Source organism: Pleurodeles waltl, chromosome 4_1 (genome assembly GCF_031143425.1).
Source record: "Pleurodeles waltl isolate 20211129_DDA chromosome 4_1, aPleWal1.hap1.20221129, whole genome shotgun sequence".
Lineage (NCBI taxonomy): Eukaryota > Metazoa > Chordata > Amphibia > Caudata > Salamandridae > Pleurodeles > Pleurodeles waltl.
This window is the reverse complement of record NC_090442.1, coordinates 177,384,620-177,408,368: the sequence shown is the minus strand read 5'-3', so window position 1 is coordinate 177,408,368 and position 23,749 is coordinate 177,384,620. Positions and strand designations below refer to the sequence as shown.

At 45.7% G+C, this 23,749-nt stretch overlaps 1 long non-coding RNA gene across 1 annotated transcript in view; it reads right to left on the bottom strand.

The window, feature by feature from the left end:
- Window positions 1–1,431: 1,431 nt before the first annotated feature.
- Window positions 1,432–23,749, bottom strand: part of LOC138288493 (uncharacterized) — a 162,395-nt gene continuing 140,077 nt past the window's right edge. The window contains exon 2 of the long non-coding RNA XR_011202415.1: window positions 1,432–2,700. This is a non-coding gene — a long non-coding RNA (uncharacterized lncRNA). The remainder of the gene's footprint in view (window positions 2,701–23,749) is intronic.

The following is a 23,749-nucleotide window of genomic DNA, read 5'->3' as shown; positions in this document are numbered from 1 at the left end:
TGCCCCAAGGCTCTGCTTTCAGTCCAGTCCTTTTTAACATCTATCTTAGACCTTTAGTGTCCCTTATTGAGTCTAATAGAGACAATGTGGTGAATTATGCTGATGACACCCAGTTTATTCTATCTTTTGAGAAGGACCAGAGTGTTTTGTCTCAGGATTTACACAACTGTATGAATGATATTGCTTGCTCGCTTAATTGCAATACTCTTTTCAAAGGGGGAAAAATTGAGCTTCTTTCTTGCTCTGCCAGCAAAGAATTGAATCCTTCCCAGCTTAGTCTATCGTCTGGTGATACAATGCTAATACCCTCAGATGCTGTCCTCAACCTTGGGGTTGCGTTTGACAACAAGCTGTCAATGCAAACTCACGTGAATTAGACTCACAGCCACTTGTTTTGCTGCACTATGCAATCTCCGGGAGATCCTGCCTTTGATGCCCTCTGCTGTAAAGTCATAAATGATTTGTAGTGTTATTATGAGTCGGTTGGATTATTGTAATGCCTTGTTATTGGGCACATCTGACTATCTTCTAAATAGATTGCACGTAGTTCAGATTGTGGCTGCTAAGCCAGCTCCTAATAGATCTAAGAGATCATCTGCTTTGCTGGCACTGAAAGACCTCCATTGGCTGCCGGTGCAACAGAGCATTATCTTCAAATCCCTCTGTATTGTGTTCAAAGCTCTCCAGGGTGGTGGCCCTGTGCCATTGCAAAACAAATTGAAAAGATACTCTCCCGGAGGTGCCTGTGTTCGGCTTCTGCTAATTTTGTCTGTATTCCAAAAGTGAGGAAATCTAGATATGGTGGCAGGGCTTTCTCTGCCGTAGTTGCTCAATTGGGGGATCAGCTACCCGGCTCCATCAGGTCCCTGGCAGAACCCATGCAGTTTAGGAGAGCATTGAAAACCTGGTTGTTTCCATGGTAATGATATCTCAATAGTGCTGCGGGTTTTGATGATTCCTATTGGATGCAGCCTCTTTTTCCCACTTTTGTTCTTCGCTTTCCTCCTGTTGTTGCTCTGGGTCCCCTATTAGCACCAGAGTATCAGAATAGGTTACAGTGCACTATATAAATCTTTAAATAAATAAATAATAAAAATTCCTGACTGTTGGGACAATGTACAGAGGGCAACAAAAAGTTTATCTGCTGTGTCATTCTTGACATCTGTCTGTTATTTTTGCAGTTGCACACAGTTTACCAGAATGCTGTTTGTAGAAATACAATAAACGTTTTTAGCAACATGTGCAAAGGCTAAAAGCTGTTTGAGACATTGGTAAAACTTGTGTATGAGCAACTTCATGAGTGTATGCGAGGTCAACGATATGCCACTGGAAATCTATATGTTTCCCCAAGATATTACCACAGCACATCTGGAACATAGTAGGTCATAAATTATTTGGGAATATTGGAATAAACCACATAAGCCAAAAACCTTCTTGAATAAAACTGTTTAATTCATAAGAAATCCCCTTATATAACAGATACAGTATCTTGGTATACTTGTAACAAACTATGGCACTGGTCATGTAGTTCTCCAATCTGACCTAATAGCACATGCCGGAAAAGCCAAAATAAATTATTCCCTAAAAATACATTTTAACCCACTTCAGCTTATAAACTACTATATAATGGAGGAACACACTACCGCTTGAACACTGTCGGGTGTGCAACTGGATGACTAAGATTGAGAGGTCATAGAGTTAGTGAAACGGTGTAGGTAGATATTGTATTGGCTGTCTATTTTCCATTTGACAGTAAGCAGAGTAAGCTATCTACCCGTCTGTTTAGGACCAGATAGGGCATGGTGTCTCCAACAACATATATATAAATTTGTACAGAAAGTAATGCGTGACTCATCCAGATCCAGAGGACTTATGCAAATGTATGAGGGCTCTGTAATACACTTAATCACATTCAATACAAACTTAATTCTATGGGAACATTACTTTAGACACTATTAAATATTGACTAATGTGTTGGCCAAAGTGAAAAGTTCTTCCTAATTTTATGGAAGCTTCTCTAGATTTTCTTGAACGTGGAAGACTACACACCCATTGGGATTGTACAGGTTCTTGTGGTTTGAATGTTGTTTATTTAATCACCATGTGGTGAGCACTGCATCATCTGCACTTCTTACTCACATTTGCACACCATGTTTGTAGAGGTATGAATATAATACTTGTACGACAGAAATTCTCACTATGTCCAGCACATTATTGTTAATTATATATTATTGTCTAAATAAATGTTGCTATATAATTAAGTTTGTATTGAATGTGATTAAGTGTATTAGAGAGCCCTCATACCTTTGGATGAGTCCTCAAAACCTGAATGAGTCCCCTGTGACTTTTTTTCTTAAATTGATGTATATATTTACCCATATCCTTGGTAATATTGGGCTTATTGGGTTGCCCTTGTTACAGATATTGTCTCCAACAAAATATTTGCACATATTGCAGTTCTCCAATACATGTGTCAATGCAGCACTGCTTGCGGAAAAAAACTGAAAAACACTGTCCATCCATTTCAGAGACATTAAAATTAAACAATTTAATTTATCCACCATGGAACAAACATTTGCAGTATACTCCATGATGATGACATTAGTTGATGGCGCTCAACGTTCCTGAATAATTTGTTTGAAGGAAAAAGGAGTAAACAAATAACCAGTCCCAGAATAGAACTTGTTCTGAAACTCCACCCTGTAAAAAAAAATCAGAATAAAACAGGTGATAATCATGCATATACATTGGTGTATTAACAATGCATACACAATCAAGAATGGCAAGAATACATAAAAGTGAATTGCTATGTTCCAACAGGTCTAGAAGAAAAGGCTATCTAATGTTGAGGACATTTGATGACTACTATGTCCTTACTCCCAGCCGTAGGACCCCAAAAACCTTTTGCATAATGCTGCGGCATTGGGTGGCGCTGCTCATTTCAATGGGTATTGAAATGGCATTGCACAGAGTTTGGCCGCATTAAAGACACCGGAAAATTTCCACCCATGTAGGTGTGAGAAAATATTAAAACTAGTAGAGGAGATGGTGGACAAAAAATAATCTGAGGAAGAAGCAAAGTATCCATCACAACCAACACTACAAAAGGAGCATCATTTTCTGTTCTAATGTATACCATTTCCTCTACTTAAAATTTAAAAGGTCATGCTTAGCCAGCATTTCCGAACACATTTTATTGGCAGCCTTGCATAAACAAGTAAACGTGCTTGTACCTTGTTCTTCCAAGCAAGGCTTCAGCCTTGGTATCTGAATCAAAGCAAACATATATGACCAATATAAGTAGACAAGCTTAAGTAGACATCCAGCAAATCTCCTGCAGAGCTATTTTAGAAAGCAGCAGTTAATACTATCCAATGTGAAATGCCTGGATTACTTCCTGATAATCTTCATTACTCTGATTCTCACACCAATACTTACTCTATGAGTAAATGTGCCTATCTGCATCATTATTCACCCCCTTAACAAGCTGCCTTTCATTTCTACTAATGATCCTGGTAAGTTGCTGGTACAAACCACATCCCACCGGACTCCCTTCCTGTTATTACCCAGCCGTTCTATACAAAAGGCTGACAAAGGAAGTAAGGTGGGGAGGACAAGTCTTAACTACTGGTACAAGTAAGGAAGAATCAGGCTAATGAAAGTTACTGGTAAGTAAGACAGGTATTATCTCCTCTTCTTCTTCCTTGTTCCATACCTTTAGCCCTGAGGATTGCCAAAGCGTGCTAAGCCTTCATCAGGTAGTAGAAAAAATAGCCAAGGAAACTCTCACACATCTAATGTAGAAAAAAATGGTGAATTCTCTATTTTTCTACCAACAAGTGTAAAAGTCAGTCAAGGAAAAAATTCAGCTAAATAGCACAAAAGGAATCCATGACTTTTTAAACTGTCATCAACTTCTTGATGAGTTCTGACCCAAAATCTAACTCAGAACACTAAGCTACTTGCAATAATGATGTCAGATAAAAGTAGAATGAGAAGCCCAAGTTTCAGCTCTGCAGATGTCCAATATGAAAACCCCTGCCCATTCTGCCATGAGGCCGACATTCTCCTGGTGGGTGAGCTTTAATGGTGCCTGGGAGCTTGTCACCACCATCCTTATGAGCCAAAGAGATTACAAATATAATACATCTCCCTAAGGTGGAATTAGATGGTTTCTCTCCCCCTTGGCAGGGTCAAAATTAATGAACATCATCCCTTGACCCAAGGATGAGGGCATCATCCACCAGGCAAAATTGGCTCGAACTGATTGAGCCACTAGAATTACTAGGCTAGGTTGGTTAGTGAGAAGAGTCACTAGTGGGTTGGCAGCCATCCGTAAGAGGCAATTGGTTGAGAAAGCCGGTTAAGGGAATCTTGGGAGTAAAAGTAATTTCCTTATTGAATCGAATAAATTCAAAAGAGAAGATGAATTTTATCAAGGCGTTTAGCAGTGCCATGAAGGACGATAGTTACATTAAGGTGACAGTGGGGGAGCCTACCCCACCGGAAAATTCTCCGGCATTTATTATGATGGAGGAGCGAGGTGTCACGCCATGTCTTTGGTTAAAGCAGTGGTACAAATTGACAGAGAAACAAGGAGCTTTAGCGTTTTTAGGGCATGGAACATTTAATTTGAGAATTTTGGATCAGTTGCGAATGACATTATATGAGACGAAGCCACTTCCGAGACCAGCACAGTTTGAGGCATTAGCGGTTTAGGAGCTCATATCGAGACAGCAGCAAGAAATAAAATTCTAGAGGAGTATAAGGAAGGTAGAGAAATGATTAGCAGAGCCAATATGGGATTGGGAACAGAAGAAGTGGAGAATGGAGACATTGCAGGGTGTTAAGTTTTTTCCTATCACAGAGGAACATGAATCAGAAGAGAAAGAGAATACCAGCAAGAGTGATAAGAGTTCGTCAGGGGGTAAGAAGAAGAAAAAGACTTACATAGAAGAAGATTCAGATGTTGAGGATCTTGTTACTCAGGTAATGACGGACCGACCCCAACCATATGCGACACATGAAGGGTGTCCAAGTACTAGTTCTGCTCCAACTGCCCCAGCTCAAGTGTCGGGGACAGTGGGACCAGTTCACATAGATAACGGGCAGGTACAAGGGGTAGTGCAGAGTACTCCGAATGCAGTAACTACTTCAGTGGTCCAAGTGCAGTTGCACCCGCCACCAGTACAGAGAATTTACCCAGAGGCACCAATTCTTGAGACAACCTCGAACTTAGTGGTCCCTACAGAGCAAGTGGTTCCGCGGCCAATACTAGTTCAGACTGAGCAGACTCTAATGTTGTTACCTCAGGCACAGCCACAGGGTTTGCCGAAGTTCACACCAATGACAGGAGCACCATCAGATGTGACACCAGTGATGAACCAGAGTATGGGAGTAGTCCTTCCACAAAATGCAGGTGTCAGAGTGGCAACAGATGTGATATCGCTGCCGATTACTGTTGGTCAAGCGGTATCATTATTTGCGCAAAATCATCTGATTGCAGGAGAACAGGGTGAGATGTCACAGAGCCTTGTGAGGAGAGGGGTGAGAGAGCATGTGCAAGTGGTTTCATCTATGGGTCAGACCTTTGATGGATCTAGGCCATTAATGGACCTTAGTCCACTTGTTGCGCTTCCAGATGCGATAAATAGCCCATGTGCAAGTCAGAGCTTGAAGCTTTTGACACCGCAAACTCCAGGTGCAGGGGTACAACAGGTGCCATTGCTGAATGCAAGTAACATTTCATTATAGGGATTAACAGCACAGCAGTTAAATGAGTGGTTAGACAGTCTGAACTCCCCTCAAAATACACCTAAGGGTAAAGAGCAGATTGATCGTGTAAGGCTGGCTACCGAAATAACCTAACTAGTTGAAGGGTCGACAGGAGTGAATAGGTTAGAATCCTATTGTGAGAAGGTAGCCTCTTTCTAGCCTTGTTACCCCCACTTTTGGCCTGTTTGTGAGTGTATGTCAGGGTGTTTGTCACTGTTTTCACTGTCTCACTGGGATCCTGATAGCCAGGCCTCAGTGCTCATAGTGAAAACACCATGTTTTCAGTATGGTTGTTATGTGTCACTGGGATCCTGCTAGTCAGGACCCCAGTGCTCATAGGTTTGTGGCCTATATGTATGTGTCACTGGGACCCTGTCACACAGGGCCCCAGTGCTCATAGGTGTGCATGTATATGTTCCCTGTGTGGTGCCTAACTGTCTCACTGAGGCTCTGCTAACCAGAACCTCAGTGGTTATGCTCTCTCATTACTTTCAAATTGTCACTAACAGGCCAGTGACCATTTTTACCAATTTACATTGGCTTACTGGAACACCCTTATAATTCCCTAGTATATGGTACTAAGGTACCCAGGGTATTGGGGTTCCAGGAGATCCCTATGGGCTGCAGCATTTCTTTTGCCACCCATAGGGAGCTCTGACAATTCTTACACAGGCCTGCCACTGCAGCCTGAGTGAAATAACGTCCACGTTATTTCACAGCCATTTTATACTGCACTTAAGTAACTTATAAGTCACCTATATGTCTAACCTTTACCTGGTAAAGGTTAGGTGCACAGTTACTTAGTGTGAGGGCACCCTGGCACTAGCCAAGGTGCCCCCACATTGTTCAGAGCCAATTCCCTGAACTTTGTGAGTGCGGGGACACCATTACACGCGTGCACTACATATAGGTCACTACCTATATGTAGCTTCACCATGGTAACTCCGAATATGGCCATGTAACATGTCTATGATCATGGAATTGCCCCCTCTATGCCATCCTGGCATTGTTGGTACAATTCCATGATCCCAGTGGTCTGTAGCACAGACCCTGGTACTGCCAGACTGCCCTTCCTGGGGTTTCACTGCAGCTGCTGCTGCTGCCAACCCCTCAGACAGGCAGCTGCCCTCCTGGGGTCCAGCCAGGCCTGGCCCAGGATGGCAGAACAAAGAACTTCCTCTGAGAGAGGGTGTGACACCCTCTCCCTTTGGAAAATGGTGTGAAGGCAGGGGAGGAGTAGCCTCCCCCAGCCTCTGGAAATGCTTTGTTGGGCACAGATGTGCCCAATTCTGCATAAGCCAGTCTACACCGGTTCAGGGACCCCTTAGCCCCTGCTCTGGCGCGAAACTGGACAAAGGAAAGGGGAGTGACCACTCCCCTGACCTGCACCTCCCCTGGGAGGTGTCCAGAGCTCCTCCAGTGTGCTCCAGACCTCTGCCATCTTGGAAACAGAGGTGCTGCTGGCACACTGGACTGCTCTGAGTGGCCAGTGCCACCAGGTGACGTCAGAGACTCCTGCTGATAGGCTCCTTCAGGTGTTAGTAGCCTTTCCTCTCTCCTAGGTAGCCAAACCCTCTTTTCTGGCTATTTAGGGTCTCTGTCTCTGGGGAAACGTCAGATAACGAATGCATGAGCTCAGCCGAGTTCCTCTGCATCTCCCTCTTCACCTTCTGATAAGGAATCGACCGCTGACCGCACTGGAAGCCTGCAAACCTGCAACATAGTAGCAAAGACGACTACTGCAACTCTGTAACGCTGATCCTGCCGCCTTCTCGACTGTTTTCCTGCTTGTGCATGCTGTGGGGGTAGTCTGCCTCCTCTCTGCACCAGAAGCTCCGAAGAAATCTCCCGTGGGTCGACGGAATCTTCCCCCTGCAACCGCAGGCACCAAAAAGCTGCATTACCGGTACCTTGGGTCTCCTCTCAGCACGACGAGCGAGGTCCCTCGTATTCAGCGACACCGTCCAAGTGACCCCCACAGTCCAGTGACTCTTCAGCCCAAGTTTGGTGGAGGTAAGTCCTTGCCTCACCTCGCTGGGCTGCATTGCTGGGAACCGCGACTTTGCAAGCTACTCCGGCCCCTGTGCACTTCCGGCGGAAATCCTTCGTGCACAGCCAAGCCTGGGTCCACGGCACTCTAACCTGCATTGCACGACTTTCTAAGTTGGTCTCCGGCGACGTGGGACTCCTTTCTGCAACTTCGGCGAGCACCGTTTCACGCATCCTCGTAGTGCCTGTTTCTGGCACTTCTCCGGGAGCTACCTGCTTCAGTGAGGGCTCTTTGTCTTGCTCGACGTCCCCTCTCTCAGCAGGTCCAATTTGCGACCTCCTGGTCCCTCCTGGGCCCCAGCAGCGTCCAAAAACACCAAACGCACGATTTGCGTGTAGCAAGGCTTGTTGGCGTCCATCCGGCGGGAAAACACATCTGCACGACTTTCCAAGGCGTGGGGGATCCATCCTCCAAAGGGGAAGTCTCTAGCCCTTGTCGTTCCTGCAGTATTCACAGTTCTTCAGCCTAGTAAGAGCTTCTTTGCACCAACCGCTGGCATTTCTTGGGCATCTGCCCATCTCCGAGCTGCTTGTGACTTTTGGACTTGGTCCCCTTGTTCCACAGGTACCCTCAGACAGGAATCCATCGTTGTTGCATTGCTGATTTGTGTTTTCCTTGCATTCTCCCTCTAACACGACTATTTTGTCCTTAGGGGAACTTTGGTGCACTTTGCACTCACTTTTCAGGGTCTTGGGGAGGGTTATTTTGCTAACTCTCACTATTTTCTAATAGTCCCAGCGACCCTCTACAAGGTCACATAGGTTTGGGGTCCATTCGTGGTTCGCATTCCACTTCTGGAGTATATGGTTTGTGTTGCCCCTATCCCTATGTTTCCCCATTGCATCCTATTGTAACTATACATTGTTTGCACTGTTTTCTAAGACTATACTGCATATTTTTGCTATTGTGTATATATATCTTGTGTATATTTCCTATCCTCTCACTGAGGGTACACTCTAAGATACTTTGGCATATTGTCATAAAAATAAAGTACCATTATTTTTAGTATAACTGTGTATTGTGTTTTCTTATGATATTGTGCATATGACACTAAGTGGTACTGTAGTAGCTTCACACGTCTCCTAGTTCAGCCTAAGCTGCTCTGCTAAGCTACCATTATCTATCAGCCTAAGCTGCTAGACACCCTATACACTAATAAGGGATAACTGGGCCTGGTGCAAGGTGCAAGTACCCCTTGGTACTCACTACAAGCCAGTCCAGCCTCCTACATTGGTTGTGCAGCGGTGGGATAAGTGCTTTGAGACTACTTACCACTCTTGTCATTGTACTTTTCATGAGAGAAAAATATACAAAACAAGGTCAGTGTATATACACATAGCCAAAAAGTTTTGCATTTCCTCCTTTCACTCTTTTCTAAGTGCTGAAAAGTACTTCTAAACTTTCAAAAAGTTCTTAAAAGTTTAAAAAGTTTTTTTCTGTCTTTCCAAAAAGTTCTAAAAACTTTTTTCTCTTTGTCTATCACTTTAACTCTCTCTAAAAAATGTCTGGCACAGGCCAAAAAGTTGAACTGTCCAAACTTGCATATGATCACCTTAGCTGGAAAGGAGCAAGGAGTCTCTGCATAGAGAGAGGTTTGAGTGTAGGGAAGAATCCTTCCTTAGAACTGTTAATTAATATGCTTAGAGTACAGGATAAGGCCATAAGTGCCCAATCTGTAGAAAAAGTAGCTAATGGTTCTCAATCTGATCCAGGGACTCCCCCAGGAAAAGGTTCAGGAAAGAAACTTCTCAGCCTGCCCATTACTAGACAGTCTAGCATAGTTGGTACAGAGGTTGAATCACATCATACTGATGATGTGCTCTCACATTATGCTGGTAGCCAAGCTGTTAGGGTGCCCTTTGTAAGGGACAGGTCTCCTTCTGTTCATTCCCATCATACCTCTGTATCTAGAAATGTCCCTCCCACCCACCCTGATGACAGATTGTTAGAAAGGGAGCTCAATAGATTGAGATTGGAACAAACCAGACTGAAGCTCAAGAAGCAACAGCTGGATTTGGATAGACAGTCTTTAGAAATAGAGAGGGAAAGACAGAAGTTGGGTTTAGATACCCATGGTGGCAGCAGCAGTATTCCCCATAGTCATCCTGCAAAAGAGCATGATTCCAGGAATCTGCACAAGATAGTTCCCCCTTATAAGGAGGGGGATGACATTAACAAGTGGTTTGCTGCACTTGAGAGGGCCTGTGTTGTACAGGATGTCCCTCAAAGGCAGTGGGCTGCTATCCTATGGCTATCATTTAGTGGAAAGGGTAGGGATAGACTCCTTACTGTGAAAGAAAGTGATGCCAATAATTTTACAGTTCTTAAGAATGCACTCCTGGATGGTTATGGCTTAACCACTGAACAGTACAGGATAAAGTTCAGAGAGACCAAAAAGGAGTCTTCACAAGACTGGGTTGATTTCATTGACCATTCAGTGAAGGCCTTGGAGGGGTGGTTACATGGCAGTAAAGTTACTGATTATGAAAGCCTGTATAACACAATCCTGAGAGAGCATATACTTAATAATTGTGTGTCTGATTTGTTGCACCAGTACCTGGTAGACTCTGATCTGACCTCTCCCCAAGAATTGGGAAAGAAGGCAGACAAATGGGTCAGAACAAGGGTGAACAGAAAAGTTCATACAGGGGGTGACAAAGATGGCAATAAGAAGAAAGATGGTGAAAAATCTCAAGATAAGCATGGGGATAAGGGTAAAACCAAAGATCCCACTTCAAATCTTAAACACTCTTCAGAGGGTGGGGATAAAACTAATTCTTCCTCTTCTTCCCAACCTGCACACATTAAAAAGCCTTGGTGCTTTGTGTGTAAAAATAGAGGCCATAGGCCAGGGGATAAGTCCTGTCCAGGTAAACCCCGTGAGCCTACCACCACTAATACATCAAGCTCTAGTGCCCCTAGCAGTAGTGGTACTAGTGGTGGGACTGCTGGCAACAGTCAAGCAAAGGGTGTAGTTGGGTTCACTTATGGGTCCATAGTGGAAACTGATGTAATCAGTCCCAAGACAGTTTCTGTCACACCTAGTGGCATTGGCCTTGCCACACTGGCTGCTTGTCCCCTTACAATGGATAAGTACAGGCAGACAGTTTCAATAAATGGTGTTGAGGCCTTGGCCTACAGGGACACAGGTGCCAGTTTCACTTTGGTGACTGAAAACCTAGTTCCTCCTGAACAACACATCATTGGACAACAGTATAAGATTATTGATGTCCATAACTCCACTAAGTTTCTTCCCTTAGCTATAATTCAGTTTAGTTGGGGTGGAGTTACGGGCCCTAAGCAGGTGGTGGTATCACCTAGCTTACCTGTAGACTGTCTCTTAGGTAATGACCTAGAGGCCTCAGGTTGGGCTGATGTAGAGTTTTATGCCCATGCAGCCATGCTGGGCATCCCTGAGGAATTGTTCCCTCTCATTTCTACTGAAATGAAAAAGCAAAGGAGAGAAGGCCTGAAAACTCAGGATCCCTCTCCATCAACAGGTAAAAAGGGTATCACAGTATCCCCTAACCACTCTACCATTCAGGATACCATTCCTGTGGTGGGAGAAACCTCTCCTGGGGTGGCACCTGTTCCAAGGGAATCATCAGCTGGCATAGCTGGACTCCCTGAGGTAGAAGTACCTCTCTGTGGGATAACTAACATTGGTGACAAAAAGAGCACCATTTTAGTTAACATGGAGCATCCCTCCAACCCTCCCAGAGAAACTTTAGTGCAGAAACCCTGTACTGCCTCACAACACTTAGGACAGCATCCCTGCCCTAGTGTGGAGCTCATAGGACAGCATCCCTGCCCTGCTCCAACTCAAGAGAAACAGCATCCCTGTTCTCTCTTCCAGCCAAATGGACAAAGTTTTTGCCCAGCTATGGCTTTTCTGAGACAGCATCCCTGTCTGGCATTTCCATCACTACAAATAGGTTCAGTGGACAATTCCCACTGCTCTAAACTAAAACTTACTGATAGAAACTCTGAAAATACATCTTCACATTGTTGCTTAGCTAAAAAACTTCAAACAGGGTGGTTTACATCCCCACAGGGAAGTAACCATATAGTGGATGATAAAGGGAGTAACCAGTCTATTGCAGAGCTACTCTCTACTTATCACCACTTAGACAATAAAGTCTCAACTGGCCAAGGTTAGCCTTATTGTCCTTCGTTTGGGGGGGGGTTGTGTGAGAAGGTAGCCTCTTTCTAGCCTTGTTACCCCCACTTTTGGCCTGTTTGTGAGTGTATGTCAGGGTGTTTGTCACTGTTTTCACTGTCTCACTGGGATCCTGATAGCCAGGCCTCAGTGCTCATAGTGAAAACACCATGTTTTCAGTATGGTTGTTATGTGTCACTGGGATCCTGCTAGTCAGGACCCCAGTGCTCATAGGTTTGTGGCCTATATGTATGTGTCACTGGGACCCTGTCACACAGGGCCCCAGTGCTCATAGGTGTGCATGTATATGTTCCCTGTGTGGTGCCTAACTGTCTCACTGAGGCTCTGCTAACCAGAACCTCAGTGGTTATGCTCTCTCATTACTTTCAAATTGTCACTAACAGGCCAGTGACCATTTTTACCAATTTACATTGGCTTACTGGAACACCCTTATAATTCCCTAGTATATGGCACTAAGGTACCCAGGGTATTGGGGTTCCAGGAGATCCCTATGGGCTGCAGCATTTCTTTTGCCACCCATAGGGAGCTCTGACAATTCTTACACAGGCCTGCCACTGCAGCCTGAGTGAAATAACGTCCACGTTATTTCACAGCCATTTTACACTGCACTTAAGTAACTTATAAGTCACCTATATGTCTAACCTTTACCTGGTAAAGGTTAGGTGCACAGTTACTTAGTGTGAGGGCACCCTGGCACTAGCCAAGGTGCCCCCACATTGTTCAGAGCCAATTCCCTGAACTTTGTGAGTGCGGGGACACCATTACACGCGTGCACTACATATAGGTCACTACCTATATGTAGCTTCACCATGGTAACTCCGAATATGGCCATGTAACATGTCTATGATCATGGAATTGCCCCCTCTATGCCATCCTGGCATTGTTGGTACAATTCCATGATCCCAGTGGTCTGTAGCACAGACCCTGGTACTGCCAGACTGCCCTTCCTGGGGTTTCACTGCAGCTGCTGCTGCTGCCAACCCCTCAGACAGGCAGCTGCCCTCCTGGGGTCCAGCCAGGCCTGGCCCAGGATGGCAGAACAAAGAACTTCCTCTGAGAGAGGGTGTGACACCCTCTCCCTTTGGAAAATGGTGTGAAGGCAGGGGAGGAGTAGCCTCCCCCAGCCTCTGGAAATGCTTTGTTGGGCACAGATGTGCCCAATTCTGCATAAGCCAGTCTACACCGGTTCAGGGACCCCTTAGCCCCTGCTCTGGCGCGAAACTGGACAAAGGAAAGGGGAGTGACCACTCCCCTGACCTGCACCTCCCCTGGGAGGTGTCCAGAGCTCCTCCAGTGTGCTCCAGACCTCTGCCATCTTGGAAACAGAGGTGCTGCTGGCACACTGGACTGCTCTGAGTGGCCAGTGCCACCAGGTGACGTCAGAGACTCCTGCTGATAGGCTCCTTCAGGTGTTAGTAGCCTTTCCTCTCTCCTAGGTAGCCAAACCCTCTTTTCTGGCTATTTAGGGTCTCTGTCTCTGGGGAAACTTCAGATAACGAATGCATGAGCTCAGCCGAGTTCCTCTGCATCTCCCTCTTCACCTTCTGATAAGGAATCGACCGCTGACCGCGCTGGAAGCCTGCAAACCTGCAACATAGTAGCAAAGACGACTACTGCAACTCTGTAACGCTGATCCTGCCGCCTTCTCGACTGTTTTCCTGCTTGTGCATGCTGTGGGGGTAGTCTGCCTCCTCTCTGCACCAGAAGCTCCGAAGAAATCTCCCGTGGGTCGACGGAATCTTCCCCCTGCAACCGCAGGCACCAAAAAGCTGCATTACCGGTCCCTTGGGTCTCCTCTCAGCACGACGAGCGAGGTCCCTCGAATTCAGCGACACCGTCCAAGTGACCCCCACAGTCCAGTGACTCTTCAGCCCAAGTTTGGTGGAGGTAAGTCCTTGCCTCACCTCGCTGGGCTGCATTGCTGGGAACCGCGACTTTGCAAGCTTCTCCGGCCCCTGTGCACTTCCGGCGGAAATCCTTCGTGCACAGCCAAGCCTGGGTCCACGGCACTCTAACCTGCATTGCACGACTTTCTAAGTTGGTCTCCGGCGACGTGGGACTCCTTTGTGCAACTTCGGCGAGCACCGTTTCACGCATCCTCGTAGTGCCTGTTTCTGGCACTTCTCCGGGTGCTACCTGCTTCAGTGAGGGCTCTTTGTCTTGCTCGACGTCCCCTCTCTCTGCAGGTCCAATTTGCGACCTCCTGGTCTCTCCTGGGCCCCAGCAGCGTCCAAAAACGCCAAACGCACGATTTGCGTGTAGCAAGGCTTGTTGGCGTCCATCCGGCGGGAAAACACTTCTGCACGACTCTCCAAGGCGTGGGAGATCAATCCTCCAAAGGGGAAGTCTCTAGCCCTTGTCGTTCCTGCAGTATTCACAGTTCTTCAGCCTAGTAAGAGCTTCTTTGCACCAACCGCTGGCATTTCTTGGGCATCTGCCCATCTCCGAGCTGCTTGTGACTTTTGGACTTGGTCCCCTTGTTCCACAGGTACCCTCAGACAGGAATCCATCGTTGTTGCATTGCTGATTTGTGTTTTCCTTGCATTCTCCCTCTAACACGACTATTTTGTCCTTAGGGGAACTTTGGTGCACTTTGCACTCACTTTTCAGGGTCTTGGGGAGGGTTATTTTGCTAACTCTCACTATTTTCTAATAGTCCCAGCGACCCTCTACAAGGTCACATAGGTTTGGGGTCCATTCGTGGTTCGCATTCCACTTCTGGAGTATATGGTTTGTGTTGCCCCTATCCCTATGTTTCCCCATTGCATCCTATTGTAACTATACATTGTTTGCACTGTTTTCTAAGACTATACTGCATATTTTTGCTATTGTGTATATATATCTTGTGTATATTTCCTATCCTCTCACTGAGGGTACACTCTAAGATACTTTGGCATATTGTCATAAAAATAAAGTACCATTATTTTTAGTATAACTGTGTATTGTGTTTTCTTATGATATTGTGCATATGACACTAAGTGGTACTGTAGTAGCTTCACACGTCTCCTAGTTCAGCCTAAGCTGCTCTGCTAAGCTACCATTATCTATCAGCCTAAGCTGCTAGACACCCTATACACTAATAAGGGATAACTGGGCCTGGTGCAAGGTGCAAGTACCCCTTGGTACTCACTACAAGCCAGTCCAGCCTCCTACACCTATACTGAAGAGGAGCTGAGATACTTGTGTCCGAGAATCACAAGAGGAGTGGGCAAGATACATAAGAAATTGGCAGATCTGGCAGATAAACATGACATAGAAACGAGAAAACAAAGCATCTGAAATGAAGTTACAGCTTAGACTTTGAGGCAAAGGATTTTGAGCACATGAGGTCAGCAGGGATGAAAGCGCATCTCAAGGAGTTGTTGCAGAGTGCTCAGATTTGGGGAGCATTAGAGAAATGGGAAGGCAGATGGGCAAAAAAGAAGGATAAACGGAAATGAGATTCTCAGGAAAGGTCTGAAGGTGTTCAGAAAGAAAAGGATCCAGTAAAAATTCTACCAATGAGGGAAACTCCAGGAGGGCAGTTTGTTCATGTTCCCTGGCATAGGAGCAATATTCTGTCATTCATAAATGATTATCCAAAGTTGAGAAAGAAACCGGTTGAGTGGTACCAGCAAACAGATAGATTTGTGAAGCTTTCGAAATGCCTGAGGGAAAACTTGAATACCATATTGGAGATAGTTGTGCCAGGTGATTTGTGGGTTGAGTGCAAGAGGGCAGTGGATAGGCTGACGAGTGAACCAGAAAGAGACAGAGTTACAGGTGCACCATCACCTGTAGTAATGAAACATTATTATAAGGTGATTGAGTTCCTGAAGACAAGAATCTCGTATAACAATATCGATTGGCAGAGAATTGACAGGACAGTGCAGGAAGTAAAGGAGTCAATAAATACCTATTATGAGAGATTGTTGAAGGCGTTCAAAGAGTATAGTGGCAAGGAAGCGATTGAGCTGAAAGACATGTTGCACTTTGTGTTCAGGTTCGTAGAAGGATTAAGACCTGAAATAGGCCAGATAATTAAGAGTCATTTGATGTGTTGGCAAGCAAAACTGATCAACGAGGTGTTACAGTATGCAAAATACTGTAGTGATGAGATTGAGCTGAAGCAGAAAAAGTTGAAGGAGAAGGCGATGGTGATTCAAATCAAGGCAGATCAGAAAGGATTGCAAGGAGCTTTAGTGCAGCAGATACCGCAGCAGCAGGGAACTGTTATGCTCCAACCTCAGGTAAGAGGCAGAGGTCGCAGAGCTAATATGAATTGTGGACCGGATTTGAATACAGCAGTGGTTCAGAATGATGTGCAAGGGATGAAAATATGTTATTGTGTCATCTTTGTGGAAACATGGGACACTGGAAACAGGAGTGTCTGTTGATGGTGCAGGATGGTGTTGTTCAGCAAAGCGGTGATGTCAATACATTTCAAACTGTAAAAGTCCCTAGAATGAGAGGACTTAATCCGAATTTTCAGAATAACATAAATCAAGTGCAGAATTTTCAACTCATGCAGCAGATGCAATTGGCACATGCACAGATGCAACCAATGCAGCTGTAGGTTCCTATGGTACCCAGACAGCAAATGCAGATACCTCAAGCCCAGATGGAACAGCAACAGATGATGCTTACTCCGCAGGTCACGGGTCAGACAGAAGTAGTGACACAGTGCACCAATTCCCATTACATAGTGAGAATTAAATAAATGATGAATGGTTGTGTGAGAGTTCGGATGAGGAGCCATGTATGCTTGCAGAGTCCCTAGAGGTAGACCAGAGAGGACCTTTTGTGAAAGGGAAGGTGATGGTCATAGAGTTTTATTCCTACTGGACACAGGAGCTACGCGATCTACAGTAAGAAGTGCAGAAGTGCAGAATTTCCAAACTTAACTCCTTCAGGCAGGACGGTTCTTGTGGGTGGGACAGGGCTGTCACCTCATGAGTTTCTCATGGGCAGAGCAATGAGATTACCAGCAATTCCAGCCAATGCACTTGTAAATATTACAGATGATATGGTGTTGGAGTACTGCAAGGGTCTGACTGATGTGGTTCGTTCTTTCTCTCAGCAGGTGTAGGCCACTACCCTCCCACCCTTCCCGATCCAGGGCACAATCTGAGAGCCGGTGACTGGGTTGTTGTCTGAAAACATGTTTGCAAGACGTGTCTAGAGCCACGCTGGAGAGGTCCTTACCAGGTGGTTTTGACAACTACGACAACTGTGAAGTGTGCAGGACTCCCGAACTGGATACACGCGAGTCACACGAAGAAGGTGGCATGTCCACAGGATCATGAAGAAGTGTTGTTGAGAGCACCAACAACAGTGAAACAGGTTGTTGCACCTGAGCCAGAAAGAGAACCAAGAGAGAATGAAATCGAACAAGAGCTTGTGGAAGATGGTTCAATCACCCCTGTAAGAGACGAAGATGGCGAATTACAGGAAGGTGCAGAAGAATCAATCCCAACGGATACAACAGAAGAGCCTAGCTCAGAAGAGGTTCTCCCAGAAGCAGACAGTGCTGAGACACGAACAGGGCAAGTGCCAGATCAAGAGGGGGAAAGAGTTGAGACGGATCAAAGTCAAAGTGATCCGACTCCTCCTGACCCCGTTGCAGGTCCATCAAGAGAAAACACCATAGAGAAAGAGAAAGAGAAGAGTCCAATCCTGAGAAGAATATTGACAGAAGGATCGAGAAAAGGAGAAAAGGAGATAATTGGCCTGAGACTCAAGTAGGGAAAAGAAAGGAGTTGGTCATGAATGAAACAATAGAGGAAGAAGTTGATACCACGAGAAAAGAAGAATTGAGTGAAGGAGAACTAAGTGGTGATTGAAAGTTGAAAAGAAAGAGAATAGCAGTCAGCGTTACACAGGTTCTGAATGGGCGTATGCAACTACAAATGAATGGCAACACGAGTTATGTCCTTTTGTTTCGATAGAGAAGTTCTGAGTCAGTACTTTGATGTAACATGAAAGTGATCAGGAGGCTGAACTAATCTGGAGAAACCTTAAAGAGACCATTAAAAATAAAAACCAGAAGAGACGTCGATAACCTGATTTGACATTAAAAAAACAGATGTGAAAAGCTGCTAATCGATTTTGACAAGGAAAAGAGTGCAAGACTAAACAGTGAGAGAAGAATTTTCTTTCTGATTTACACTGCACTTTATATAAGAGTTAATTCTGCTTTCTGATTCTTTAGTTAAATAATCAAGAGTTAAATAATTAAGTTAGGAATGCTAGGCCCTGTAAATATATGAGTGTTTTGATTGGCGATCATGTGTGGGATTTTGTTTATAGTGGTGATTGTAGGAATGTCTGTTCTTGATGTGAAAGGGGCCACTCATATTTCTGCTCCTGAAACTACTACACTAACAGCTTTAGAGATGTTTAAATTTGATGAGAAGTATTTGCATGATTATACTAATGCCCAAGGAGAGCTTTCTTCTAATGTTTACTAACGCTTGTTGAGTGAGTATGATGCAAGGGATTGTCTTGTGTGTATGCAAATTCCTTCATCAGTAGAGGAAGGAGTTAAGTACCACAGCTTACCTTTAACTTACGGAATAAGCTGTAGTTTGCTACTAACAAGATTCTATAATCAAGAGTATTTACAGTATTTTTACTCCAATTATGATTTAGGTCCTCATTACAACTCTGGTGTTAAAAGCCGCTTACCGCCGTGCTGATGGCCGCCAACATACCGTGACTGCGGCGGTAATCCTCCTCGGATATTATGACCCACACATAGAAATATGCCACTGTACAGATGTAGGAGGCTGGACTGGCTTGTAGTGAGTACCAAGGGGTACTTGCACCTTGCACCAGACCCAGTTATCCCTTATTAGTGTATAGGGTGTCTAGCAGCTTAGGCTGATAGATAATGGTAGCTTAGCAGAGCAGCTTAGGCTGAACTAGGAGACGGGTGAAGCTACTACAGTACCACTTAGTGTCATATGCACAATATCATAAGAAAACACAATACACAGTTATACTAAAAATAAAGGTACTTTATTTTTATGACAATATGCCAAAGTATCTTAGAGTGTACCCTCAGTGAGAGGATAGGAAATATACACAAGATATATATACACAATAGCAAAAATATGCAGTATAGTCTTAGAAAACAGTGCAAACAATGTATAGTTACAATAGGATGCAATGGGGAAACATAGGGATAGGGGCAACACAAACCATATACTCCAAAAGTGGAATGCGAACCACGAATGGACCCCAAACCTATGTGACCTTGTAGAGGGTCGCTGGGACTATTAGAAAATAGTGAGAGTTAGAAAAATAACCCTCCCCAAGACCCTGAAAAGTGAGTGCAAAGTGCACTAAAGTTCCCCTAAGGACAAAGAAGTCGTGATAGAGGAATAATGCAGGAAAGACACAAACCAACAATGCAACAACTGTGGATTTCCAATCTAGGGTACCTGTGGAACAAGGGGACCAAGTCCAAAAGTCACAAGCAAGTCGGAGATGGGCATATGCCCAGGAAATGCCAGCTGTGGATGCAAAGAAGCTTCTACTGGACAGAAGAAGCTGAGGTTTCTGCAGGAACAAAAAGGGCTAGAGACTTCCCCTTTGGTGGACGGATCCCTCTTGCCGTGGAGAGTCGTGCAGAAGTGTTTTCCCGCCGAAAGAACGCCAACAAGCCTTGCTAGCTGCAAATCGTGCGGTTAGCGTTTTTGGACGCTGCTGTGGCCCAGGAGGGACCAGGAGGTCGCAAATTGGACCAGGAGAGAGAGGGGACGTCGAGCAAGACAAGGAGCCCTCTCAGGAGCAGGTAGCACCCGGAGAAGTGCCAGAAACAGGCACTACGAGGATGCGTGAAACGGTGCTCACCCGAAGTTACACAAAGGAGTCCCACGTCGCCGGAGACCAACTTAGAAAGTCGTGCAATGCAGGTTAGAGTGTCGTGGACCCAGGCTGGACTGTGCACAAAGGATTTCCGCCGGAAGTGCACGGAGGCCGGAGTAGCTGCAAAAGTCGCGGTTCCCAGCAATGCAGTCTAGCGAGGTGAGGCAAGGACTTACCTCCACCAAACTTGGACTGAAGAGTCACTGGACTGTGGGGGCCACTTGGACAGAGTTGCTGGATTCGAGGGACCTCGCTCGTTGTGCTGAGAGGAGACCCAAGGGACCGGTAATGCAGCTTTTTGGTGCCTGCGGTTGCAGGGGGAAGATTCCGTCGACCCACGGGAGATTTCTTCGGAGCTTCTAGTGCAGAGAGGAGGCAGACTACCCCCACAGCATGCACCACCAGGAAAACAGTCAAGAAGGCGGCAGGATCAGCGTTACAGAGTTGCAGTAGTCGTCTTTGCTACTTTGTTGCAGTGTTGCAGGCTTCCAGCGCGGTCAGCAGTCGATTCCTTGGCAGAAGGTGAAGAGAGAGATGCAGAGGAACTCGGATGAGCTCTTGCATTCGTTATCTAAAGTTTCCCCAGAGACAGAGACCCTAAATAGCCAGAAAAGAGGGTTTGGCTACCTAGGAGAGAGGATAGGCTACTAACACCTGAAGGAGCCTATCAGAAGGAGTCTCTGACGTCACCTGGTGGCACTGGCCACTCAGAGCAGTCCAGTGTGCCAGCAGCACCTCTGTTTCCAAGATGGCAGAGGTCTGGAGCACACTGGAGGAGCTCTGGACACCTCCCAGGGGAGGTGCAGGTCAGGGGAGTGGTCACTCCCCTTTCCTTTGTCCAGTTTCGTGCCAGAGCAGGGGCTAAGGGGTCCCTGAACCGGTGTAGACTGGCTTATGCAGAATTGGGCACATCTGTGCCCAAGAAAGCATTTCCAGAGGCTGGGGGAGGCTACCCCTCCCCTGCCTTCACACCATTTTCCAAAGGGAGAGGGTGTAACACCCTCTCTCAGAGGAAGTCCTTTGTTATGCCATCCTGGGACAAGCCTGGCTTGACCCCAGGGGGGCAGAAACCTGTCTGAGGGGTTGGCAGCAGCAGCAGCTGCAGTGAAACCCCAGGAAAGGCAGTTTGGCAGTACCAGGGTCTGTGCTACAGACCACTGGGATCATCGAATTGTGCCAACAATGCCAGGATGGCATAGAGGGGGCAATTCCATGATCTTAGACATGTTACATGGTCATATTCGGAGTTACCATTGTGAAGCTACATATAGGTATTGACCTATATGTAGTGCACGCGTGTAATGGTGTCCCCGCACTCACAAAGTTCAGGGAATTGGCCCTGAACAATGTGGGGGCACCACCTTGGCTAGTGCCAGGGTGCCCTCACACTAAGTATCTTTGCACCTAACCTTTACCAGGTAAAGGTTAGACATATAGGTGACTTATAAGTTACTTAAGTGCAGTGTAAAATGGCAGTGAAATAACGTGGACGTTATTTCACTCAGGCTGCAGTGGCAGGCCTGTGTAAGAATTGTCAGAGCTCCCTTTGGGTGGCAAAAGAAATGCTGCAGCCCATAGGGATCTCCTGGAACCCCAATACCCTGGGTACCTCAGTACCATATACTAGGGAATTATAAGGGTGTTCCAGTAAGCCAATGTAAATTGGTAAAATTGGTCACTAGCCTGTTAGTGACAATTTGAAAGAAATGAGAGAGCATAACCACTGAGGTTCTGGTTAGCAGAGCCTCAGTGAGACAGTTAGGCACCACACAGGGAACACATACCTACAGTATAGGCCACAAACTTATGAGCACTGGGGTCCTGACTAGCAGGGTCCCAGTGACACATAACAAACATACTGAAAACATAGGGTTTTCACTATGAGCACTGGGCCCTGGCTAGCAGGATCCCAGTGAGACAGTGAAAACACCCTGACATACACTCACAAACAGGCCAAAAGTGGGGGTAACAAGGCTAGAAAGAGGCTACTTTCTCACACAGCCCCCCTCCCCCCAAACGAAGGACAATAAGGCTAACCTTGGCCAGTTGAGACTTTATTGTCTAAGTGGTGATAAGTAGAGAGTAGCTCTGCAATAGACTGGTTACTCCCTTTATCATCCACTATGTGGTTACTTCCCTGTGGGGATGTAAACCACCCTGTTTGAAGTTTTTTAGCTAAGCAACAATGTGAAGATGTATTTTCAGAGTTTCTATCAGTAAGTTTTAGTTTAGAGCAGTGGGAATTGTCCACTGAACCTATTTGTAGTGATGGAAATGCCAGACAGGGATGCTGTCTCAGAAAAGCCATAGCTGGGCAAAAATTTTGTCCATATGGCTGGAAGAGAGAACAGGGATGCTGTTTCTCTTGAGTTGGAGCAGGGCAGGGATGCTGTCCTATGAGCTCCACACTAGGGCAGGGATGCTGTCCTAAGTGTTGTGAGGCAGTGCAGAGTTTCTGCACTAAAGGTTCTCTGGGAGGGTTGGAGGTATGCTCCATGTTAACTAAAATGGTGCTCTTTTTCTCACCAATGTTAGTTATCCCACAGAGAGGTACTTCTACCTCAGGGAGTACAGTTTTGCCAACTGATGATTCCCTTGGAACAGGTGCCACCCCAGGAGAGGTTTCTCCCACCACAGGAATGGTATCCTGAATGGTAGGGTGGTTAGGGGATACTGTGATACCCTTTTTACCTGTTGTTAGAGAGGGATCCTGAGTTTTCAGGCCTTCTCTCCTTTGCTTTTTCATTTCAGTGGAAATGAGAGGGAACAATTCCTCTGGGATGCCCAGCATGGCTGCATGGGCATAAAACCCTACATCAGCCCAACCTGAGGCCTCTAGGTCATTACCTAAGAGACAGTCTACAGGTAAGCTAGGTGATACCACCACCTGCTTAGGGCCAGTAACTCCACCCCAACTAAACTGAATTATAGCTAAGGGAAGAAACTTAGTGGAGTTATGGACATCAATAATCTTATACTGTTGTCCAATGATGTGTTGATCAGGGTGCACTAGGTTTTCAGTCACCAAAGTGATACTGGCACCTGTGTCCCTGTAGGCCAAGGCCTCAACACCATTTATTGAAACTGTCTGCCTGTACTTATCCATTGTAAGGGGACAAGCAGCCAGTGTGGCAAGGCCAATGCCACTAGGTGTGACAGAAACTGTCTTGGGACTGACTACCCCAGTTTCTACTATGGACCCATAAGTGAACCCAACTACACCCTTAACTTGACTGTTGCCAGCAGTCCCACCACTAGTACCACTACTGCTAGGGGCACTAGAGCTTGATGTATTAGTGGTGGTAGGCTCAGGGGGTTTACCTGGACAGGACTTATCCCCTGGCCTATGGCCTCTATTCTTACACACAAAGCACCAAGGCTTTTTTAATTGTGTAGGTTGAGAAGAAGAGGAAGAATTTGTTTTATCCCCACCCCCTGAAGAGTGTTTAAGATTTGAAGTGGGATCTTTGGTTTTACCCTTATCCCCATGCTTATCTTGAGATTTTTCACCATCTTTCTTCTTATTGTTCTCTTTGTCACCCCCTGTATGAACTTTTCTGTTCACCCTTGTTCTGACCCATTTGTCTGCCTTCTTTCCCAATTCTTGGGGAGAGGTCAGATCAGAGTCCACTAAGTACTGGTGCAACAAATCAGACACACAATTATTAAGAATATGCTCTCTCAGGATCAAGTGATACAGGCTGTCATAATCAGTAACTTTACTGCCATGTAACCACCCCTCCAAGGCCTTCACTGAATGGTCAATGAAATCAACCCAGTCTTGTGAAGACTCCTTTTTGGTTTCTCTGAACTTTATCCTGTATTGTTCAGTGGTTAAGCCATAACCATCCAGGAGTGCATTCTTAAGAACTGTAAAATTATTGGCATCACTT